Genomic DNA, 17315 nt, shown 5'->3' on the forward strand with positions numbered 1-17315 from the left:
GTGTTGATACTTTCGTAAGTACGTGTAATAAATTATCGACACTTTCAAAGAAATAGGTAATTATCCTTTCGAAAGTATCGACACCTGACATAAAAGTATCGACACTTTTGTATTTGTATCGATTAAATATAAATAACATATCCGATCAAAATATAAGCTAAATCTCCTCTGAAAATAGATAGAACGGACGAGTTTTTGAAATCGAAGCGTAATTGTTGCTGCATTTCAGAAGGCGTTTCTAAAGCGAAGTTTGTTTGTTTGTTGCTGCAGTCGAATCGAAAAGTATGTTGTCGAAACCCTAATTTTTTATTATTACAGTAATCGCGATATGATTTTTATGTGTTGTTTGGGGTTTTGGAGTAAAGAAGCATTTGGGACCGATTGCAGGTAGAAAGTGATATTCAAGGAAAAATATAAATGTCGATACTTTTATTAAATATTATAGGTAGAAAATGATATTATAGGTTGTATAAATGTGCCGACACATTTTGGTGTGGCCATTCAAATTCTTTTGAAGAAAACCGTTTTACCACAAGAGTAGTTATCTATATTTGTATATTGAATAAAGTGTATGTAACAAAATAATTTGATTTGCGTAAACTGATATATGAAGGAAAAATGGAGTCAATGGGTTGGAAAATTATTGGTGGAGCAGATGACTTTGAAATTGAGGCCGAGACTCGAAAGCAACCCAAGGGTGGATATATGTACTTCTAGTAAGTATCAATGTCTTTTTGTTATTATTGTTGAAATGGTAATTGGATTAAAGAATCGATAAACTTTAAATTGATTACAAATTTTAAATGTTGACAGTATGGCTGAATGCAAAAGGATGAAGGAAGATGGCACACAGAGCGGTTCAGTATGTAAAATGAAATTGACATTGAGTAGTATTTAGTGTTAATGTATTGATTAAGAAACGTTTATGTTTTATATTAGGTGACAAAAGATGTGAGGTCCAAATGGAATTCAATGAGTGATGCTGAAAAGGAACCTTACATCACACAGTCAAGGAATGATAGTAAAGAATACAAAGAACGGATGAAAGCACATGAAAATAAGGTATTCATTAAACTTGTAAATACGTTGATAAAAAATATATAAGAACTATAACATTATATATTGTTAAAAAATGTAGCATTAAAAGGGTGAATTTATTAATTAAACACCTTAAGGAGAAGGGTCAGTTGATGTAGCATTAAAAGAGTGAATTTATTAATTAAACACCTTAAGGAGAAGGGTCAGTTGAATGTGCTGGGAGAAATAGGTTTTGGATCGTTGGTAGGAGTAAGGGATCGACCTATTCGGAGGGAATTGTGTCGATCCTTGATGGCGCAATTTGATGTCAGGCAATGTATTGCTAAATATGATGATTTTTCATTTCCTCTCGGGATCCCATGTGCTGCAGCCGTATTGGGGGTAGAAAATGAAGGCAAAAGTGTTGTAGAAGTCTGTAAGAGTAAGGACTGGAAAGAACTTGCCTCCAAATATGGTTTGAAGCATAAGGTGACATATGCCAAAACTGAAGAGGAAATAAAAAGTGGATCTTACGTTGGGGATGAGCTGAAGGCCAGAGTTCTATTATACCTTGTCGGTATCTTTCTTTGTCCAACGGGTAATACGTCAACGAACAAAGAACATATGAAGCTCATTTGTGATGAAGGCTTGAAGGGTGAATTCAATTGGGCTGAATATATCCATTCGAGATTGATTGAATCAATAATCACCTTTAAAAAGGGCAGCCAGAGATACCTCAAAGGGTGCATAGCAATCTTAGAGGTAAATGAGTTGAAGAACTTTTTTGTGTTTTTATAAAAAAAATATAAATTTTATTATAAATGCAGGTTGCACTATTCGATTTTTGGTCGGGCTGTGAGGCAGTGCCGGCTTATGAAAGAACAGGAGTGGCACGCATCCGTGCATGGGGGAAGGAAGAGGTGGTTAGAGTGATGGTGAAGTTGAAGTTGGATAGAGCGAAGAAGCAAGAAAGGGTAATAAATGTAATTAAATAATATTAAGAATATAATCAATGTCTTAATATTGTAATTTAATTTTGAAGGTTATTGGCAAGGATGTAGAGGAGGCAGTGGAGGCAGAGGAGAAGAAATGAGGGATGGTTGTATTGGGAGATGACGGTGAGTGGGACGATGGTGAGGGAAAACGTAGTAACTTTGACATTTTGATGTCTGAATTGGCTGATATCAAAAAAATCCAATTTGAAATCATGCAAAGACAATCAAGAGTCGAAGAGAAACTTGAGAGAGTCGAAGATACACTTGAGAGGCATAAGGGGGTAGTGGAAGGAAAAATAGATGGAGTGGTGAAAGAAGTAGAGGTGTTGAGGGGTGAAGTGGTGAAAGAAGTTGGGGTGTTAAGGGGTGATATTAAGATGGTGACGGGTGAAAAATTTGAGGGAGTGGTGAAGGAGGTTGTGGAATTGAGGAGTGAACTTACGGGGGTGAAGGGGTGGTTGATAAATACTTGGATGAAGGAGATCAATTGAAGGGTGAAATAAAAGAGATGAAGAGCTATGTAGAAAAAAAATACGATGAACTGAAAAAATATGAAGAAGAAAAGAGGGAGGAGGAAGAAGAAGAGATGGAAGAAATGAGGATGAAGGAAGTCAATGTCATTTATACACCAGAGAGTGTTATAGCAGCAGATTTGGATTCGGAATGTCCTGCACCCCAGAAGAAGAAGCAGAAGGTAAGTTGAATAAAAGAAAACTTAATTTGATTTTTATTATGTTGTTGTGACAAAAATTTGTATGCAAAATTGTAGGTTGAAAAAGCGGATATTCCAAGCGGAATTGATGACATCGAAGCTGCAATTTGTGATTATTTATGGAATAGCGAGTTAGAATCGGAGTAAGTGAAATATATTGTTTTGTGAGTGATATTTAAATATTTCATGACAACATATTAATCCTAATGATTCATACAGATATTCTGTAATCTCAATGGGAAATCAATTCGCTACTGTATACGACGTTGCAACGTTGAAGCCTACGGAATGGGTTGGCGGTGTGGTAAGTAGAAAGTAGAAAATGTTAAAACTTATTGAATATGTTCTAATTGTGTAATTAATTTTGTTAGGTTATCGATTTGCTCGCCTGGACAATATGCTACGATTCTCAAAAGTCACTCCGGAGGATTGGTTACCTTCCATACCTCTTAGCGGTGAGTTAAATTAATAAATGTTGAAAAGTAGTGTTATAGACGGTAAATTAGTAATGTTTGTTGCGTAATTACAGCAACAGGCGTTGGATGCCAACAACAAAGAAAGTGTTGAGAGTATTTCTACCTTCTGGGGTCTCATATTGGATAACTATGTGAAATTCACCGATTGTGAGAAGGTAAGACACCATACCAATTGCAAATGATGTTTTCGGATATAGAATGTTGAATTTTGTCAAATTGGGTGTGAAATTTGTTGCAGATCATGATCACAATAAACTACCATAATTCACATTGGTATCTGTTGGTGTTGGATATGGTAGATCGTGTTGCAATAATATATGATAGTATGTTTACAACTGAAGCAGCTAAACAGAGAGTGAAGGATGCTAAGAGATTGGTATGTATGTATGTATGTATGAAAGGACATTATGTAAATTATAATGCATAATTTTTTTGGTGCATAACTTCTTCTATTTTAATGCAGATTAAAATATTAGATTCTTATAATAAGAAACGCATTTGGGTTGAATCCTGTGGATCTCTAGGAAAGTATCCCTTGAAAAATTTCAAATTTGTGGAGCATAAGAAGAATAAGCAATTGAATGGGTATGAGATGTTATCACAAATAGAAAGCTTAATTTATGCAGTATTCATCATAATTGACATGTGTGGTTTTCAAATTTTGTAACAGACATGATTGCAGCAAGTATGTGATGATGTGGATGGAATCGATTGGTTCTACAGGGGCAACTGGTGATTTTGTAAGTGGATAGAAAAATTCGTTTGTGGTAAAATTGTTAAAAGTCGTAGATTGAATGCTGTAGTTGACAATACTTAACGTTCTGACAATTTGAATATAGGTTGTTGGAGACTGGGATCGATCGCGAATATTAAACGATCTCGTAAGCCACAATCAAAATGAATGAAGACAGGAGATAACAAAAGCTGCCATATTACATAAGAATAATAAAAGGATGCAATGATGTAAATGTAGGGTTAATTTTGTATAAGATTTATAATTTTGTATACGATTTATATTTTTGTATGTGAATATAATTATGAATGAGATGAGAAAAGTTAGCAGTATGTTGTTGTACATGTTTCTTATACACATTAAGGGTCATGTTGATACTTTGAAGTAAAAGGCAAATTTACAATATGGCCAACAGGGTGCAACCATAAAGTGTCGATCCATATATAAAAAGTGTCGATCCCAAAAACATCGAAAACCAAAAGTATAATGTAATATGTAATTTTTCAATCTAACCGGTACAAGTATACCGGTTTTATGAGAGAATATGTCTAAATAATGTGTCGACACTATTTTAGTTTGTGTCGATATTTTTGTTCCAGAATGAATGGAAAATAGGGTGCAACCATAAAGTGTCGATCCATATATAAAAAGTGTCGATCCCAAAAACATCGAACCCAAAAGTATAATGTAATATGTAATTTTTCAATCTAACCGGTACAAGTATACCGGTTTTATGAGAGAATATGTCTAAATAATGTGTCGACACTATTTTAGTTTGTGTCGATATTTTTGTTCCAGAATGAATGGAAAACATGGTGCAACCATAAAGTGTCGATCCATATATAAAAAGTGTCGATCCCAAAAACATCGAACCCAAAAGTATAATGTAATATGTAATTTTTCAATCTAACCGGTACAAGTATACCGGTTTTATGAGAGAATATGTCTAAATAATGTGTCGACACTTTTTAGTTTGTGTCGATATTTTTGGTCCAGAATGAATGGAAAACAGGGTGCAACCATAAAGTGTCGATCCATATATAAAAAGTGTCAATCCCAAAAACATCGAACCCAAAAGTATAATGTAATATGTAATTTTTCAATCTAACCGGTACAAGTATACCGGTTTTATGAGAGAATATGTCTAAATAATGTGTCGACACTTTTTAGTTGGTGTCGATATTTTTGGTCCAGAATGAATGGAAAACAGGGTGCAACCATAAAGTGTCGATCCATATATAAAAAGTGTCGATCCCAAAAACATCGAACCCAAAAGTATAATGTAATATGTAATTTTTCAATCTAACCGGTACAAGTATACCGGTTTTATGAGAGAATATCTCTAAATAATGTGTCGACACTTTTTAGTTGGTGTCGATATTTTTGGTCCAGAATGAATGGAAAACAGGGTGCACCCATAAAGTGTCGATCCATATATAAAAAGTGTCGATCCCAAAAACATCAAACCCAAAAGTATAATGTAATATGTAATTTTTCAATCTAACCGGTACAAGTATACCGGTTTTATGAGAGAATATGTCTAAATAATGTGTCGATACTTTTTAGTTTGTGTCGATACTAATTTAAATATCAAGTGTTTTTCCACCGTTCACTATATATAGTACTCTTAATCTAGAAACCCTAAACATAAAGGCAAGCAGGCAGAAGATAACTCTTCCTCTTTCTTCTACCGTTATCATAAGTGACGATCAGATATTCAGGTAAATTTATCGATATTTTATGGGTTTGATTGATTTCTACATTGGAGTTTTTTTTCCTGAATGTGTTTGTGTTCCATTGTAATAGCATCCAACCAAAATGGCTCCAAAACGTCAGCGTCAGAAGCGAGGTTCTCAACCCAGTTCTTCTCAACCATAACCTCCTTCTGTAACAAACGATTCTTCTGAGAAAATCAGATCCTTCGAAACTCTGAACTTTAGATCCGATATGGAGAAACAAAGATGGCAGACGAGTTTTAAAGTAAGGAAGATTCGTCCCGAACGTGTCATTGACCTGGGTTTCTTGTTTGATGATAAATATGCATTTAGTTTTAAATCCACATTTACATCTTGGGGTTGGCTTGAATTCCTTGGTGTAGAACCAAGATATTATCCCAACCTAGTTAGAGTCTTCTACAACAATGCTTCCTTACAGCACGAGCCTAATAAGACTAATATAATAGGAATTAATACACATGTCATGGGGAAGGATATATATATATCTCCAGAAACTATTGCGGAGGGTTTAGGTGTAGCGAATACAGGGGATTCAGATGAAAATGGTGTAGATTGGTCTACAATTAAACGGGTTGCTAGAAATAGCCCAATTCACCTCAATGTAGAGTCGAGAGTGTTTCACAAAATGCTCACATGGTATATCCGGCCTAGTGGGGGAAAACATTCAACGCTTCGAGACAGCGATTATTGGTGGATAGCAAAGTATAAATCCAAAACTACTCCAAACATTGCAAAACTCATATTTAATACAATTGTATATATGGTCACAAAGGGAGCAACAATTTCAACTACACTACCATATGGATGTGTCATCACCCATCTGTTGAAGAAGAAGGAAGTTGATTTTTCGCATGATGCCCCTGTTCGATTAACCCGCAAGATTGACATGGTATTTATTAAAAAAGTGGGATATGATTTTGTTGAAAAACTCGGTTGGAAGCGTGTCAAGGAGGTCGGATTAGATCAAGAGAGGGAGGAAATGGACCCCGTTGGCCATGAAGAAGAGCAACCAAGTGGAGACGCAATGATGGAAGAAGCTCCAGTTGCAGAGGATGTCACAATTAAGACCGTGAGGGAATACATGGTCAATTTTCGGGAGCATATTGATTCCCTTGTGAGTGGAATGCGATCCGATATTTCATCATTACAATGTGAAGTCTCCATGTTGCGTAACGAATTACGTCAACGACATCAAACGAGTTAGGTAATTCATTATCTATGTTTCTTAACATTTACACGTTCTGAACTTTATTTTATTTTCTTTTAACAGATGTGGACAACCAAGCGGTCGCAGAAGATGAAGCTGACGATGAAGATGACGATGATGATGACGATGAAGCTGACGATGAAGATGATGACGATGATGATGATTATGATGAAGATGATGATCCAAACAAGTATATCGTGTCTGCAACGCCACCTTCAAGAAAACTTTTAATTTTTGATCTCAATGGTGTCCTTGCCTACATCCCAAGACTGCCTGCAGGTTTTAATTCTATTCTTTTGTATCCATTATTTTAACATATAAGCGTAGAACTTTAATCTCATTTTCTTCATGTTGTAGATGTTGTCCTCAGAAGAGGATTATTTGAATTTATGCAATTTTGTGTCGACAATTTTGTTATTGCCCTTTGGTCTTCAAAGATGAGGTTAGAACATGTTTGAAGCAATTGAATTACTGTAGTCAAAATCGTTAATATACATTTGAATGTTAACATTCAAACTTGATTACAATCTCAGGCATAACGTCGACCGTGTACTTGAGAAACTACCTGTATTTTCCGAGCATTTTCTATTCGTGTGGGTAAGATGAATGTCATTACAGTTTGCTGACTTTTCGTTGTCTATGATTCCTACATATTTATGTTCGACTGTTTGTGAACAGGATCAAAAAAATGCAAATATACGATTCTGTTACCTACTGTAAAGATCTCAATGATGTTTGGAACGCGTGTCCAGATTTTAACGAGCTAAATACACTTTTGGTCGATGATTCAGCGGAAAAAATGATTTATAATCCGGTAAGTTGCATTTATGCAATATGTTTTTCCAGTTGAACAGGTGTTCAGACATTGATTATTTTAACAACTTATGTGTTTATATAGAAATACAATTACATATGTCCACATACCTTTGACGTTGCTTCCCATTCGAACGACAATGCTCTAGGTATGACACAAATTTATTCATGCTTATGCGAATTTAGTTTATTGTTAGTAAAATTGCACCTCATTAGTTTGATAATTGAAATTATTTATGTATGTCCTCAGAAAAAGGAGGAAACATACGAGAGTATTTGGAAAATTTGTTGAAGGCCTCTAATGTTCCGGACTTCGTTAGAAATAACCCTTTTTCATCGGATTAATTTTGTTTGTCGGTACATTATTTGAACATTCTTGTGTATTTATATTTTGGTGTGATTATATTGTGTGTATATTTTCATTAATTATTCCATATTTGCTTCTATGTGTACATATACATTTGAGGATTGTTGAAATATCAATACTAATGTATTTTACATCTGCTTGCAAATGTATCGAAACACATGACTATAGCATTGTTTTCGATGATATCCACAACAAAGTGTCGATTTAAAAAAGTGTCGACTGAAAAATGTAATAGACAATTTTGTAATATAACCGGTATAAATATACCGGTTTACTTATAAAATAGGTAAATATAAGCGCTACCTATTACATAACTTACATATTATTAAATTAAAAACAATAAACATATATATTACATATTTATTATTATCTTTGGTTAATGTTGTTAAATTTAAATTCTAAATATTATTTTATAAAATATCAAAACAATCAAATAATTTTTTGTTTAATGAAATTATTAAATTAATATTGTTGGTGGAAAACATGAAACACTATTAAAAAAATTGAAACATAAATTACATAACTTTTAAAAAAAATATCGATCCTTTTTATAAAAAGTATGGACACTTTCAATATAATAGGTAAAAATATGATGTAATAGGTAGCGCTTATATAATGTAATAGGTATCGTTTATATAATGTAATAGGTAATGGTTATATTGTAAAGTATCTATCCTTTTTATAAAAGTGTCTATACTTTTTTCACTGTGGAAAACATTAATTTAAGGTTATCTTTTGAGTGAGTTTTAAGATATTAATTTAGTAATTATAGGCGTCTAATGATTTATTTTTTACGTTACGATATATATTATTATTAAATTAAAAATTCTAAATATTATTTTATAAAATATCAAAACAATCAAATAATTTTTTTTGCAAATGAAATTATTAAATTAATATTGTAGGTGGAAAACATGAAACATACTTAAAAAAAATTGAAACATAAATTACATATCTTTAAAAAAAGTATCGATCCTTTTTATAAAAAGTATTGACACTTTCAATATAATAGGTAAAAATATGATGTAATAGGTAGCGCTTATATAATGTAATAGGTATCGTTTATATAATGTAATAGGTAGTGGTTATATTGTAAAGTATCTATCCTTTTTATAAAAGTGTCTATACTTTTTTCACTGTGGAAAACATTAATTTAAGGTTATCTTTTGAGTGAGTTTTAAGATATTAATTTAGTAATTATAGGCGTCTAATGATTTATTTTTTACGTTACGATATATATTATTATTAAATTAAAAATTCTTAATATTATTTTATAAAATATCAAAACAATCAAATAATTTTTTGTGCAAATGAAATTATTAAATTAATATTGTAGGTGGAAAACATGAAACATACTTAAAAAAAATTGAAACGTAAATTACATATCTTTAAAAAAAGTATCGATCCTTTTTATAAAAAGTATGGACACTTTCAACATATTATAATAAAATAGGTAAATTTGCAATGCTATCGGTATAAATATACCGGTTTTATGCGCGAATAGGTCTACAACCTATATCGATACTTTTTAATATTGTGTCGGTACTTTATGTCCAGATTGGAAGAAAAATGTGTCGATACATTGTCAAAAAGTGTCGACATTTACACATCGGAACCCATAATTATATTGTAATAGATAATTTTGTAATATAACCGGTATAAATATACCGATTTTATGCGCGAATAGGTCTACAACCTATATCGACACTTTTTAATATTGTGTCGGTACTTTATGTCCAGATTGAAAGAAAAATATGTCGATACGATTTAAAAAAGTGTCGACATTTACACATCGGAACCCAGATTTATAATGTAATAGATAATTTTGTAATATAACCGGTATAAATATACCGGTTTTATGAGCGAATAGGTCTACAACCTATATCGACACTTTCTAATATTGTGTCGGTACTTTATGTCCAGATTGGAAGAAAAATGTGTCGATACCATTTAAAAAAGTGTCGGTAATTTTAAGTAACGCGGTTTTTCTTCCTTCATTCAAAATATTTATATGTACATACAATAGGAGTCATGTTGATACTTACGATATATTATATGGAGATCGTTGTCATTCCATTCCGTCTTCAAAAAAATCAGTTGATGTAGGCTGTGTGCTTGTACTCAAACTGAGCTTGACTTGAGGACATGTTAGTTTGTTATGTCCCTCTCCGTTGCAGTACCCACATCGCCTAATTTTCTTCTCGACCTTGTTCTTCGGCACTTCTTTTCGCTTGCGTTGTTTTCGTTGAGGGTCACGAACATTGTTTACTACAATGCTCTGGTTGACTGAATGATTCAAACCAAACGAGTTTTCTAATTCTTCTATTAGTTTTTTCATCTCATCTCTTGCGGTTTTGAAAGACTCGTCTGTCTTTGATGCAATGTAGCATAACCTACTTGACGTTGAACGTAGAGCAGCGAACCTTGCCATTTGCATCACTTCTGGAGACACATTCAAATCAACATAGCTGGGTGCAGAAGCCTTCGCATCATTAGTCCACCTACTTTGAATCAAAGTCCCGGGCAAATATGTGTAGTCCAATTGCTTCAAAATGTGAAGTTGATGGCGACACGGAAGTCCAACGGTCTCGAATTTTTTTACAGGAGCAAATTAGAGTTTTCGTACGAGAATCAAAACTAATTTCAAATTTCCTATTTTTTTCTGCGTACTTTGACAAAATATAATGTTGACATTCATCTGATAAGGACTTAATCTCTGCCTCAATCCGGTACAATGTCTCCCGTATAAGTTCATCTTGGAACATACGAAAAGATTCGCGGGTAAAAATCGCAGCGGCATGGCTTTCAAGGTCGACCAGTTTTGTGATCTGGAAGGGCTTCGTATGGGAACTTAAGTAATCCGCTTTCAACTCGTTCATACGCATTCTACTAATTCCATCTTCAATTGCACGAACAACATCTAAATATGTCTTCTTGTATTTCAGTGCAATAGCTAGTGAAGCATTCATAGACTCGCACCTTTGTGTTGAGCGAATATTGGCAAAGAAATGACCGGTTAGATATGCTTGTGCCCATAAGTGTCGTGTATTTCCCTTCTCAATCACCCATGGATGCTTTTGGACGTTGAATTCTGAAACAACCGAACGCCATTGAATATCAAATTCCTTGGTTGTCCACCAGGAACCATGCATTTTGAAAATGCTGCTGTAAACTTTGGGTCACCAATGTTAGCTTGTGCATTGCGAGAAAGATGCCAAGAACATAATTTGTGCTTAGCATAAGGGATAACAGATTTGATAGCCCTCTGCATTGCCATATCCCCATCGGTTACAATGGAAATAGGTGATTTATTCATCATGGCTTCTAAAAAATTCTGTAGCACCCACTCGAAAGATTGAGACGTCTCGTCAGCGATTATGGCAATGGCAAACACAATTGTGTTATGGTGATGATTGACACCAACAATAGGCATAATTGGTCGACCATACAAATTATCTTTGTACGTTGTGTCGAACGCAATTACATCACCGAAGCATGTGTAATCCGATCTCGATGTAGAATCCGACCAAATAAGATTATACAATGCCCCCGATTCGTCTACCGAGTATGTCATAAAAAACCCGGGATCATCATGTTTCTTATAATCAAAGTAGGCAATAAGCGCATTAACATCCCCATCGACGATTTCCTTTGCTTTACCTCTTTGAAGTGCATTGTAGAGGTCTTTATGTGTAAATCCAACATTATGATAGCCCCCTGCCTGCTGCGTTAAATAGTTCATTACTTGTGACGTGCCAACACCGACCTCTTTCAATGTTGTTGCCTCATCGATATCAGCCTTACTTACAGCTCTATTAGAACGCATAAATGGTGTCATAGCAGGTGTGCACAATGCATGATTATGTTTCTGATCAGACTTACTTATAACCCACTGATCGTTTGTATTTGTTGCTGTAACTACGACTCTAGCCTTACATCCTGTTCTTGTGACTGGCGTATGAGCACGTTGACGATCAACAATATTGACTTTTGATACTCGAAACCCTTCTTTGGAACAACAAAATTCTTGTGTCTTCACATTCCCTTCCACGTCAAGCCGTGTTGTTCCCTTACGTGCACTAAACCCATGTTCCCGTGCGAATCCCTTGTAAAAGTGCCAAGCTTGATCACGTGAACAGAAGAGCTGACCAACCAATCTGTCAGATTCATCAACATTATGTACTTCATGGCATTCCTCGGTTGGCTTAACATTGTCTACATCAGTATTATCCATGGCAAAAATTTTGTTGTGCAAGTTCAGTGCTCCAGGAGTTGATGGAGATGTAAGCAAAGGTTCATTTTGAACATGTTTCAGTCGTGCTGCTTTCAATAGGATGTGGCATTGGTAGTGGTAGTTAAAGGGTGGGTACAACATTAAATTCGCAGTACATATTTAGGTATGTACAATAACTACAAGTATATATATCATTAAATTTAGGTATGTACAATAACTACATATTTAGGTATGTTTGTTAACTACATATTTAGGTATATACATCTTTTGAGTGAGTTTTAAGATATTAATTTAGTAATTATAGGCGTCTAATGATTTATTTTTTACGTTACGGTATATATTATTATTAAATTAAAAACAATAAACATATATATTACATATTTATTATTATCTTTGGTTAATGTTGTTAAATTTAAATTCTAAATATTATTTTATAAAATATCAAAACAATCAAATAATTTTTTGTGTAAATGAAATTATTAAATTAATATTGTAGGTGGAAAACATGAAACATACTTAAAAAAAATTGAAACATAAATTACATAACTTTTAAAAAAAGTATCGATCCTTTTTATAAAAAGTATGGACACTTTCAATATAATAGGTAAAAATATGATGTAATAGGTAGCGCTTATATAATGTAATAGGTATCGTTTATATAATATAATAGGTAGTGATTATATTGTAAAGTATCTATCCTTTTTATAAAAGTGTCCATACTTTTTTCACTGTGGAAAACATTAATTTAAGGTTATCTTTTGAGTGAGTTTTAAGATATTAATTTAGTAATTATAGGCGTCTAATGATTTATTTTTTACGTTACGATATATATTATTATTAAATTAAAAATTCTAAATATTATTTTATAAAATATCAAAACAATCAAATAATTTTTTGTGCAAATGAAATTATTAAATCAAATAATTCAAATTGAAAATTAAACAACAAATCAATTAAACATTGTTGTGGGCACATTATTTGAACATTGTTATGGGTACATTATTTGGAAAAATAATGTTCCGGACTTTGTTAGAAATAACTCTTTTTCATTGGATTAATTTTGTTTTTGTGGGTACATTATTTGAACATTGTTATATATAAATTTGTTGTGTATGTATGTTTTGGTTTGATTATATTGTATGTATATTTTCATTCAGTTGAGATGGGTTATGTATAACAAAACAATCTATCTCTTCCATGTGAGTACTTTATTCCAACCATGTGACAAGTGTGACAACTCCATCAACTCACAACTCAGCTTTGAACTCAATCAATATTGTCTTTTAGCTTGATGGTTCATAAAGCATGTTACTTGAACAGTATGAATCAATTATGCAATTTTCATGTTCAATTTAACACTGCATTTCAAATTCATTTCATATGTAATTGGAGTTTGAATTTAAATTTCAATTTGAGTTTGAATTTCAATATATATTTCGGCTCCACTATAAATATTAGCCCAAGCCAATATGCATGTTATCATTGATTATTCCTAATTTCCATTGTTTTTTTTCCAACGTTTAAACGCGAGGAAAATCCCGACCATTGTATTTTTTGGTCAACTTTAAAGCGTCAGAAACGTTTCGGGCGTATGATCTGGGTGGTATACAAGAAATGTAACAAATAGAAACTAAAATCATAAGTCCGAAATGCTTCTGAGTACCACCCAAATCATAAGTCCGAAATACTTCCGATGCTCATCAAAATCCAAAGCTCATATGGTGCCAAGCAAAAGGAAATCAAAATCCAAATCTCATATGATGCCAAGCAAAAGGAAATCAAAATCTACAACTTGAGTTTGAATATTGATATGATATGTTCAGTTGTTATCATGTTGGGATTTTCTCGTTTTTGATTGCTTGGATAGTTGTTCTCTTGCTTATTCAAGTGTCCTTAGCTTGTAATTTATAGCTTGGAATGTGTTTGATGTTGTATATATTATTATTAAATTAAAAACAATAAACATATATATTACATATTTATTATTATCTTTGGTTAATGTTGTTAAATTTAAATTCTAAATATTATTTTATAAAATATCAAAACAATCAAATAATTTTTTGTGCAAATGAAATTATTAAATTAATATTGTAGGTGGAAAACATGAAACACTGTTAAAAAAATTGAAACATAGATTACATAACTTTAAAAGAAGTATCGATCCTTTTTATAAAAAGTATGGACACTTTCAATATAATAGGTAAAAATATGATGTAATAGGTAGCGCTTATATAATGTAATAGATATCGTTTATATAATGCAATAGGTAATGGTTATATTGTAAAGTATCTATTCTTTTTATAAAAGTGTCCATACTTTTTTCATTGTGGAAAACATTAATTTAAGGTTATCCTTTGAGTGAGTTTTAAGATATTAATTTAGTAATTATAGGCGTCTAATGATTTATTTTTTACGTTACGATATATATTATTATTAAATTAAAAATTCTAAATAATATTTTATAAAATATCAATACAATCAAATAATTTTTTGTGCAAATGAAATTATTAAATTAATATTGTAGGTGGAAAACATGAAACACTATTAAAAAAAATTGAAACATAAATTACATAACTTTAAAAGAAGTATCGATCCTTTTTATAAAAAGTATGGACACTTTCAATATAATAGGTAAAAATATGATGTAATAGGTAGCGCTTATATAATGTAATAAGTATCGTTTATATAATGTAATAGGTAGTGGTTATATTGTAAAGTATCTATCCTTTTTATAAAAGTGTCCATACTTTTTTCACTGTGGAAAACATTAATTTAAGGTTATCTTTTGAGTGAGTTTTAAGATATTAATTTAGTAATTATAGGCGTTTAATGATTTATTTTTTATGTTACGATATATATTATTATTAAATTAAAAATTCTAAATAATATTTTATAAAATATCAAAACAATCAAATAATTTTTTGTGCAAATGAAATTATTAAATTAATATTGTAGGTGGAAAACATGAAATACTATTAAAAAAATTGAAACATAAATTACATAACTTTAAAAGAAATATCGATCCTTTTTATAAAAAGTATGGACACTTTCAATATAATAGGTAAAAATATGATGTAATAGGTAGCGCTTATATAATGTAATAGGTAGCGTTTATATAATGTAATAGGTAGTGGTTATATTGTAAAGTATCTATCCTTTTTATAAAAGTGTCCATACTTTTTTCACTGTGGAAAACATTAATTTAAGGTTATATTTTGAGTGAGTTTTAAGATATTAATTTAGTAATTATAGGCGTCTAATGATTTATTTTTTACGTTACGATATATATTATTATTAAATTAAAAATTCTAAATATTATTTTATAAAATATCAAAACAATCAAATAATTTTTTGTGCAAATGAAATTATTAAATTAATATTCTAGGTGGAAAACATGAAACACTATTAAAAAAAATTGAAACATAAATTACATAACTTTAAAAGAAGTATCGATCATTTTTATAAAAAGTATGGACACTTTCAATATAATATAATGTAATAGGTAAATTTGCAATGCTATCGGTATAAATATACCGGTTTACTTATAAAATAGATAAATATAAGCGCTACCTATTACATTATATAAGCGCTACCTAGTATGTTATTGTACTTTATAATATTTCCGGTTAAATAATATAACATAACCGGTCTAAATTTTAACCGGTCACTTGTTTAACCGGTCACGCCGTATATTAGCCGTTTTTAGGCGCCGCACCGCAGAACTACCCAACTATATTAAAAAGAGAAAATAACCTCAGTGACCAAAAATCTCAGATAATATACGATTTTGACCAATTTTTTTTGATTTGCGAAAATGACCAACAAAATCACAATGCGATCTTTAATTCGCATTGCGATCTCCACTATCGTAAATTCGCATTGCATTTCGCGTTGCGATAGTTGAAAATCGCGTTGCGATTTTCCATTTCGCGTTGCGGTAGTCTACAATTTCGTTGCGATAGTTAAAAAAAAATTTTGATTCTTAAGAATTTTCTCTAAAAAGATAGTATCTGCGCGGACGTGCCGAAGACACGTATTATCACGACCACGACCACGACCACGAGACGAGACGGACGGCGGCGGCGGCGGCGCGCGAGAGTCCCCCTTGTTATCTATCACTCAATTAGGAAGTGGGAAAGCCAAGCCTTAAATACCATTCCCAATAGTGTTTCCAATACTATGTGGGATTTAAGCATTACCAACACTTGTTCCCAATACTATGTGGGATTGAGCCTTAAATAGTGATATTATTTTTGAATGTTTTGCTTAAAATTACAATAATCGCGATTGATTGTAGATTGACTTTCATAATTAATCGTATAATACTAATGCAATTGGTTGCTGATTCAGTTGTTTTAAGGTGCATGATTGTTAATTGTTTCCTGAATAATCACATTGTATTGGAACAAGTGTTGGTAATGCTCAATCCCACATAGTATTGGAAACACTATTGAGAATGGTATTTAAGGCTTGGCTTTCCCACTTCCTTGTTGAGTGATAGAGAACAAGGGGGACTCTAGCGCGCCGCCGCCGTCCGTCTCGTCTCGGGTCGTGGTCGTGGTCGTGGTGGTGGTGGTGGTGGTGGTTAAGAAACAAAATCTTTTTTTTACTATCACAACGAATTTGGAAAATCGCAACGACAACTGTAGACTATCGCAACGAATTTGGAAAATCGCAACGCGAATTGGAAAATCGCAACGCGATTTTCAACTATCGTAACGCAAAATGGAAAATCGCAACGCGATTTTCAACTATCGCAACGCGAATTTGCGATAGTGGAGATCGCAATGCGAATTAGAGATCGCATTGCGATTTTGTTGGTCATTTTCGCAAATCCAAAAAAAATTGGTCAAAATCATATATTATCTGGGATTTTTAGTCACTGAGGTTATTTTCTCTATTAAAAATACCTTCTAAAACAATATTTAAATACAAAAGAAAATTATTGTATCTCTAATAATAAATGATATTAATATAACTTATCCAACATCTCATCTATCACACCTATATACTTAGGGACACCGT

The sequence above is a fragment of the Hibiscus syriacus genome, unplaced genomic scaffold (genome assembly GCF_006381635.1).
Source record: "Hibiscus syriacus cultivar Baekdansim isolate YM2019G1 unplaced genomic scaffold, ASM638163v2 tig00110338_pilon, whole genome shotgun sequence".
In the NCBI taxonomy this organism is placed as follows: domain Eukaryota; kingdom Viridiplantae; phylum Streptophyta; class Magnoliopsida; order Malvales; family Malvaceae; genus Hibiscus; species Hibiscus syriacus.